This window comes from Camelus ferus, chromosome X (assembly GCF_009834535.1).
Source record: "Camelus ferus isolate YT-003-E chromosome X, BCGSAC_Cfer_1.0, whole genome shotgun sequence".
Taxonomy (NCBI): Eukaryota; Metazoa; Chordata; class Mammalia; order Artiodactyla; family Camelidae; genus Camelus; species Camelus ferus.
Genome location: NC_045732.1, coordinates 67,237,206 through 67,245,334, shown reverse-complemented (window position 1 = coordinate 67,245,334; position 8,129 = coordinate 67,237,206). Strand labels below are relative to the sequence as shown.

General features: G+C 41.5%; 1 pseudogene; it reads left to right on the top strand.

Moving 5' to 3' along the window:
* Positions 1–777: 777 nt before the first annotated feature.
* On the top strand, positions 778–1,253 carry LOC102522456 (annotated as a pseudogene).
* Positions 1,254–8,129: the final 6,876 nt, after the last annotated feature.

Genomic DNA, 8,129 nt, shown 5'->3' with positions numbered 1-8,129 from the left:
TAGTGTTGTGGTTCTAGCTTCCAAGATCAAGCTTTTATAGGAACCCCAGTGTGGTTGTGTGATTATTTCTTTCTAAGCTGAGCAACCTGGGCATAGAAGGAGAGATATCATGGCCTGAAATACAACTTTGTTCAATGAACTAAATTTGGTAAACTACTGGAGAGCAATGAAGTCTCATAACCCAACCTGTTATCTGACCATTGAAAATGATATGGGTCACTGTCTGTTCCTGTGTGCATGATACATAGCTGCACCATTCTTGGCAGTACTGGTCACATTCCAGCAGCAGGATTGTGAAGGTTGGAATAAACAAATTTGGTTTTATTAAGTGCCTGGTCTGTAGGCTGCTTTCATCTGTGATAAAGTAGGTATTGTCACTATTTATGACAACCTCAACTGCATGTATGATTCCACCTATGAAAATTTCAACAGCACTGCCAAGGCTAAGAAAGAGAAGCTTATCAATGACAGGAAGCCCATCTCCATCTTTTAGGAGTGAGATATTGACGACGTCAAATGGGGTGATGCTGGTGTCTAATATGCTGTGGAGTCCACTGGCCTCTTCCCACTCTTGGAGAAGACTGGACCTCACTTGAGGGTTGAAGGTTTATTATCTTTTCCCCCTCTGCAGATGTTCTTATGCCTGTGAGGGAAGAGAACCATGAGAAATATGATCACTACCTCAAGGTTACCAGCATTGCCTCCTGTACCATGAACTTCTTGGCACCTTGATCAAGGGTACTTACCCTTGAAAATGTAGGGATCACAGAGAGATCCATGATCACAGTTCACATCATTAATTCTACCCTGAAAAATGTGAATAATCCCTCTGGAAAACTGTGGCATGTTGATTATGGTGCAGCTCAGATCATCATCCCTGCAAACATTGATACCACCAAGGTTGTGGGCAAGTTCGTTCCCAAGTTGAATGGGAATTTCATTGGCATTTGTGTCTCTATCCCTAACATGTCTGTCATAGATCTGACCTGCATTCTGGAGAAAGCAGGCAAATATGGTGACATCAAGAAGATGGTCAGGCCTTGACAGTCCCCTTGAAGGACATTCTGGCCTACACAGAGGACCAGGTTGTCTCTTGTGAGTTTAACGGTGATACCTATTCCTCTGTCTTTGTTACTTGTACCAGCATTGTCCTCAGTGACCATGTTATCAAGCTTATTTACTGGTATGACAATAAATTTGGCTATAGGAACCACATTGTGGACTTCGTGTTTCACACGGGCTCTAAGGAGTAAGAGCCTTGAACCAGTATTCCCAACAATAGCACAAGAAGAAGAGAGAAGCTCTTAGTCGTAGAGAGTCTTGTCTCAAGTCTACCCGTCATCACATTGAGAATCTTCATCTTCAACAAAATTCCCATCTCACATTCTCTAGAAGAAGAATACCATCAACATAAAATCCTGTACCCAGCAGGGGAAAAAATGAGATGGTTTGCTATAAGCAAAACTTTAAAACCAACTGCCAGCCAAAGAGTATGAGGCATGGCAAACAATAGCTCTAGTGTAAACAACTTTTGGACGTGGAGTAGAAGTGGGCTTTAGTGCATGGTCTCTAGGCATGGCTGTTCAGGTCCTGTGGAATATATTGAGATATTTCCCCCTTTCCTTCCTTGTGTCAACTCTATGCCATGTTTTTTTTCCTCTACTGACCTATTCATCAGGGTTAAAGCTGGCTATACATGTCTCTTTAGCCACTAGCCCCTCTGCAGATGTTCATACCAACCTGAGTGTCACCTTTTAACCCAGGAGACCATGATACATCTCAGAAGGTGCAAAACCTAGTTACTTTAACACACTTAACAGAGGCAATTGGCCCCTTCAGGCATTGGGAGGAGATTTCCCATGTGGACTTTCTATGCTATAGGAGAGGCTTTTGGCATGTGTATGTATAGAGGCAGGTTACTTCCTCCTGTGGGCTCCGAGGGTGGTCTTGAGGTGTGGGAACCCTCAGGCCATATTTCTGTCCATGATTTTTTTTTTTTGGTGCATCCATTAAGAATGGATTTTAGTATGACTTAAGAATAGCTGTTCCTCAGCCCCTTACAAGGCATTGACTCTGTGGGAGGTCTATAGCCAAGCACAAAAACTCTTTCCCAAGATGAAGTTTAGGGGACCTTGTGAGTATAAAATGGGAGCCCAAAGAAATGTGGGTCTCATATTAGAGGTTTTGGAGTTAGTCACTCAAGCCATGTTCTCTGTGGGTCATGAAGAAGATCCTTAAGGTCTCAAATAACTCCTCATTGAATTATGCCACCAGGCTCTATTTTGGGGGTTAAGCACGTGACTGTCTGTGTCTCTGAGTCACTGTGTCTCTGTCTCTGTATCTATTTCTGTCTGTCTGTCTGTCTGTCTGTCTGTCTGTCTGTCTGTCTGTCTGTCTGTCTCTTTCATGTTGGGGGAAATGGGCTTTAAAAACATACAGCTCAAACAAGTAGGGAGTAAGTGGGAGTGCTGGAAGTTTGGGAGAGAGCCAGAAAATGTACGTTTGGGCTGATGATGTTAAAACTACCAACTCTGGGAAGGGCTGGCTCAGAGCTTGCTTGCTCATTTGCTTGATCTCCATACTCAGTGTGAGGGCCTTAGGACAGGGATCATTTGTCAAACCCAAGAAGACATAGAACCACAAATGCTCTTATACTTGTCTCTTCAGGAAGAAGTTGAATATTTGTTGAACAGGAAGCAGCTTGGTACATAGAAAGAAGTAACTTGGGACTCTTGGAGAAGAAGACACGACCTAGGTAAGCCATGGGCTCACCCTGGCCTGAGCTTCCAGTATCATTGGGCCTTTAGCACAGTGAAAGAGGGTGGGGGAGTTCCTGAAAAGGGAGTGAGGGAAGGAAGTGGAGATCATATGTTGTTAATTAGAAAAGAAGGAATGAGAAGAATGCCATGCTTTAGCTTAAGCTCTCCTTGTAGGTTGATGACAAGCCACATGTAAAGTTTAAAATGGGTATTTTCGAACTCATCCTTCTGCCCCACTAGAGCAGCTCCAGCTGTTTGGTAAAGAAGCAGAAGTGGCAAAAGAACAGGATGTTTCAGGCTTTGAGTTTCAAAGGGCCAAATAGAAGTGGAGATCTGGTCCTTTGGTCTTCTGCACTCTGAAGATTGAAGGGTTTGTGGCTCTCTGGGGCTATATTTTTCAGCTTGAGTAAGGGCCCTGTTTTTTCAGGTGTAACTATAAGAGAGGAAAAAAAAAAGAGAAATCAGGTTGAGTGGACCCTGTGAGGTAAGAATATGGTCTTTCTCATGTACAATGGCAGAGATAAGTGGCCATTCTTGGGTCTGCCGAGAATCCTTGGGCAGTTCACTGAAATTTTCACTCAAGATTCCCAAATGGGACAATCTGCAAGTCTCCAAACAGATAGAAAGTGTCTTCACTGCATTGAAGGCTGCTAGATTCCTAGATCTCCTCCGGATAGAAGGAAGAAGGAAGACGCTTGACTGGGTATGCCTTTGCCTGGGGAGAATATAAGGAATTTTAATGACTTCCTGTGTAAAGTCTTGAGGGGCCTTGTGTAGCCAGTATAAACAGGAGGCATTTCAGTTGATTGGATTTATGTTTCTGAAATCAGGAAACAGGCCAACATGGGCCTCTGTTTAGCTCTGTTCCATGGGATAGGAAGTTGGAATGCAAGGAGATGCCGCTTCAGATTTCATCCTGTAATCAGTGGCCACTCTGTCTTCTTGGCTTTTATCTCAGCTACTTAAATATGTGTGTGTGTGTGTGTGTGTGTATAAATATATGTACACATACACATAGATAAAACAAATATATATGTATATATTTATATACATAAACATATACACACATATATAACAAATATATATGTGTATATATATTTTTAAAATTATATATATATTTGCCCCTATTCTCAGGGAGGTTAGGGACTGAAAGAGGTTCTGGCTTCCATGGATGGAATGACTAAGTCACAAAAGGACTTCCTGCAAGCCTGAGACAATATTTCTGTAAGTGGCAGAAATTGGACAAACTGGTCTTGAACATCCATTCCAGAAGCTCCCTTGTGTAAGAAGCACAAAGGGCATTCAGGAACTTCTGTATTCCATTTGCTAGCCAAGCCTCTAGAGTTTAGATCACTTTATCTCATACTCATTTCTACCTTGTCTTGTGTGAAGAATTTGACACTGAAAGTTAGCCCTAGATTCCACCTTGGGCTTGGCCAGCAGCTAGCTGTGTAAACTAAACAATTCACTAAATAAGAATAGCCACTATTGATTGAATGCTTATTTACTATGTCAGCCCTATGCTAAGTGCTGTGCTTCCTCACAGCAACCCTGGGAGTTAGAAACTATTATTATCCTCACTTGAGAAGGATATTGTTCCTCAGTCGAGAAAAATGAAGTTAAGTAATTGACTCAAGGTCAATGGTTAATCAGTGGAAAGTCCAAATTGGAATCCAGAACTATCTCCAAAGCCCATGGTACTAAACACTATGGTAGACTGCTTCCACCCCCATACACACTGTACTCTTTGTGTCCTGGGTCCTTGTAAACTAAGAATAATAGCTTGAATAATACCTTGTCTGCCTTCTTTACAAGGATGTTTCAAGGATAAAATGAAAGGATAGCTATTCCATTCCATGAATATTTATTGAGTGTTATGGGTGAAGCATTGTTCTAGGGTTTGGGTATTCAAAAGTAAGATAGGGTTCTTTCGCTCCAGGATATTATCATCTGATATGAAATTGCCTTGAAAAATATAAAGCACTACACAAGTGCCAATTTCCTATGATATGGTTTTATTGCACCTACAGTGAAGGGAAACTAATAGCCATAGGTACAGAACAAGCTAGGGTAAAATCCCACATGGCTTTCAGCTGCTCCCTACAAAACTTGGCAACTAACTGTTGCCAATCCCCATTGAGAATGAAAGGAGAGGAAACAGGCAATAATTTGAAATGTGACCATTATGTAATGTGGCTGCTGCTTTTTCACAAGCATATTAAGACATGCACATCCAAAGGAGTGGTGATCCCTCAGACTAGCACCTTGGTAGGCCAAATCCCTGTACATTTATTGAAATGATGTTGCCATTGCTCAAAACGTTTTTTGAAACTCCTCTTCAGTAATTGAGTTCAGAGCCTGCAGCACATTCTTTTGAATATCCTCAGTGGTGATAAATCTTTGTTCTTTGAGGGTGGATTTGATTTTAGCAAACAGCCAAAAGTCACTCAGAGCCAAGTCTAGAGAAGAAGGTGGGTGATCAAACTCAGTGATAGAGTTGTTATTTAAAAATCAACCCATTCCATCTTCTCCATTCCTTTCCCCACCCTACTTCATTCTACCTGCCCCTCTCTCCCTCTCTCCTGTCCTTCCTTCTAAATATGACTGGGAACCATTAAGACCATTTTTCTTGCATGTTTCTTAACCTAGTGCAAATAGAAGGTTAACTGACTACTGCCAAGGTCACAAGTTTAGGTAAGAGGTGAGCTAGGATTAGATCCTATATCTCATGCAAATCACAGCATGAGAAACTTCAGCTAACAGAGAAACTTGATAATGACAAAGGGATTTAATTAATAGAAATTGATGAGCAAAGGACCATGGGCTCTCCATTCCTAAAGGTCTTTCCAAATCCCTCACGGAGAGCATAAATATAGTGCTGCTTGATGGTAGCAGGAATGCCCTGTGATTTGATGATTCTCTTCATGCAAATCCAACTGGGAATAGGCCAAGATCTCTGAAAACTAACTTTCCAATTAGGGTATAATTAGGAGGAGGTAAGAACTCTCTACTTCCTTACCCACTCTGGAAACAAAATGACAGCAGCAAGACTGTAAAAAACCAGGGCTGTCCCTGAGTAAGATTGTAAGGCAGGAAAATATGTATCTTTGGCAACCACTTTTCCAAATCTATACCCTTCCCCCATCACCTTCTCCCTGTTTCTCTATTCTCCAGTTAGGGAGAAGTATATGTCTCATTAGTGCATTCACACAAAGGGGTTACACTGACCATCTGCATTTTAGAAAATAGGATTAGGGCTGTGATCATCCCAAAGGAAAGGAGACCAGACTAAGCAGAGGCTCTTGATATATCAATGAAGGGATACCTTTAAGCAAGGCAAGAGTGTGCCATATAACCCTAGTGAAATGATATCCACTGCTCCCATGCATGAAGTTATCCCTGGAGTGAGCTCTGCTACAGGCTGCTTTCCCTCAAGCGCTGGCCACTGTTTGAAGAGTTGGATTTTAAAATCACAGAATTTCAGAGCTGCCAAAACCCTCAGAGAAGAGGCCATTCCCTTATTTTGAAAATTGGGTCCCAAGGTAGGTGTGAGGAATTAGCAGGGGGAAGAACAGCCTGTTCCTAGATCATGCAAGGAATTCATGGCTCCACTGGAGCTAGAGCCCAGGTCCCTGGCTTCCCACCATTCCAGAGCTCTCTTCAGTGAACATCTGACCTTTCCAGGGCCTCTCTGGCCAGCAGTTGTTTGTGGAAACGCCCAGCTTTTTATTCAGTAGACCCTAAAGAGAGGCTTTTTGAAGTGGATCACTGTTCCCATGCTAGTTTCCTCTTCTTATTGATGCAAGAAGTGCTTGTGTTTCTCAGGGGAGGAAGGAGTGAGAGAAATGTCAGAATGCTGTGCCCTTTTCAGAGACCCAACAGTTTCTCTCTTTTGAGGACAAGAAATCCCCTTGGAAACCCAGGAGCACTGCTTTTGAGCCCAGGCAGCCAAGCACCCCTTTCACAGCAACTTGAATTTGTATTTGCTGTTGAATCCCCAAGATGAACTATTGGAGAAAGTATTCTACCAATTATGTTTCCATGGGGCCCAGAGCACATGGTCCTGATTAGAATGAGCAAGAGCAAAGCAGATTTCCCCTGTGAAGGTCTGAAAGCAACTTGAAATTCAGCCAATGTTGTTCCAGCAGCCAATGCCTGGCTTCCAGCTGCTGCTTGGTGGAATTTCCAAACTCAAGGACATGATACCTGGAGGGGTACCTGGAGGTGCAGAAGGCCAAGCTAGGGAGGAGGAGAACAGCAGGAGAACTGGAGTTAGAAGAGTGCTAAGTTATGGCTTCCGCCAGCCCCTCCACCCCAACTCCAAATCCCAACACACCCAGGCAGAGCTGATTGCCAACACATCCCAGTGTGGGGCTCCATGGTGAGACTCATTGGATACTAAGTTAATGCCTACCTCCTACAAAGTCTTAAGACTTTTCTAGCTTACCAGGAAGCCTGCATGGCCTCTCAGGTCTTTCAGCAAGAATGAGATTGCTCATGATTATCTCTCCACCATTATATCCAGTTTTTCAGTCTCCAGTGGGTATGTTAGCTTCTTCCTCCTCAGCTAGATTATGAAATTCTTTTTTTAATTGAAGTATAGTTGATTTATAGTGTTGTGTTAGTTTCTGGTGTACAGCATAGTGATTCAGTTATATATGTATATTCTTTTTCATATTCTTTTTCATTATAAGTTATTAGAAACTATTGAATATCATTTCCTGTGCTATACAGTAGGACCTTGTTGTTTATCTATTTTGTATATAGTAGTTTGTATCTGCTAATCCCAAACTCCTAATTTATCCTTCCCCCTTCCTTTCCCCTTTGGTAACCATAAGTTTGTAGTTTTTCTATGTCTATGAGTCTCTTTCTGTTTTGTAAATTAGCTCATTTGTGTCCTTTTTTTCAGATTCCACATGTAAGTGATACCATATGATATCTTTCTCTGTCTGACTTACCCTATTTAGTATCATAATCTCTAGGTCCATCTATGTTGCTGCAAATGGCATTATTTTATTCTTTTTTAAGGCTGAGTATTGCATTGTATGTATGTATGTGTGATATATATATATATATATATATATATATATATATATATATATATATATATATATATATATATATATATATATATATATATCACGACTTCTTTATCCAGTCATCTGTTGATGGACATTTAGGCTGTTTCCATGTCTTGGCTATTGTAAATAGTGCTGCTATGAACATTGGGGTACACGTATCTTTTCAAATTAGACTTCCCTGTGGATATATGCCCAAGAGTCAGATTGCTGGATCATATGGTAACTCTATTTTTACTTTTTTTTAAAGAATATCCATACCATTCTCCATAGTGGCTGCACCAATTTACAT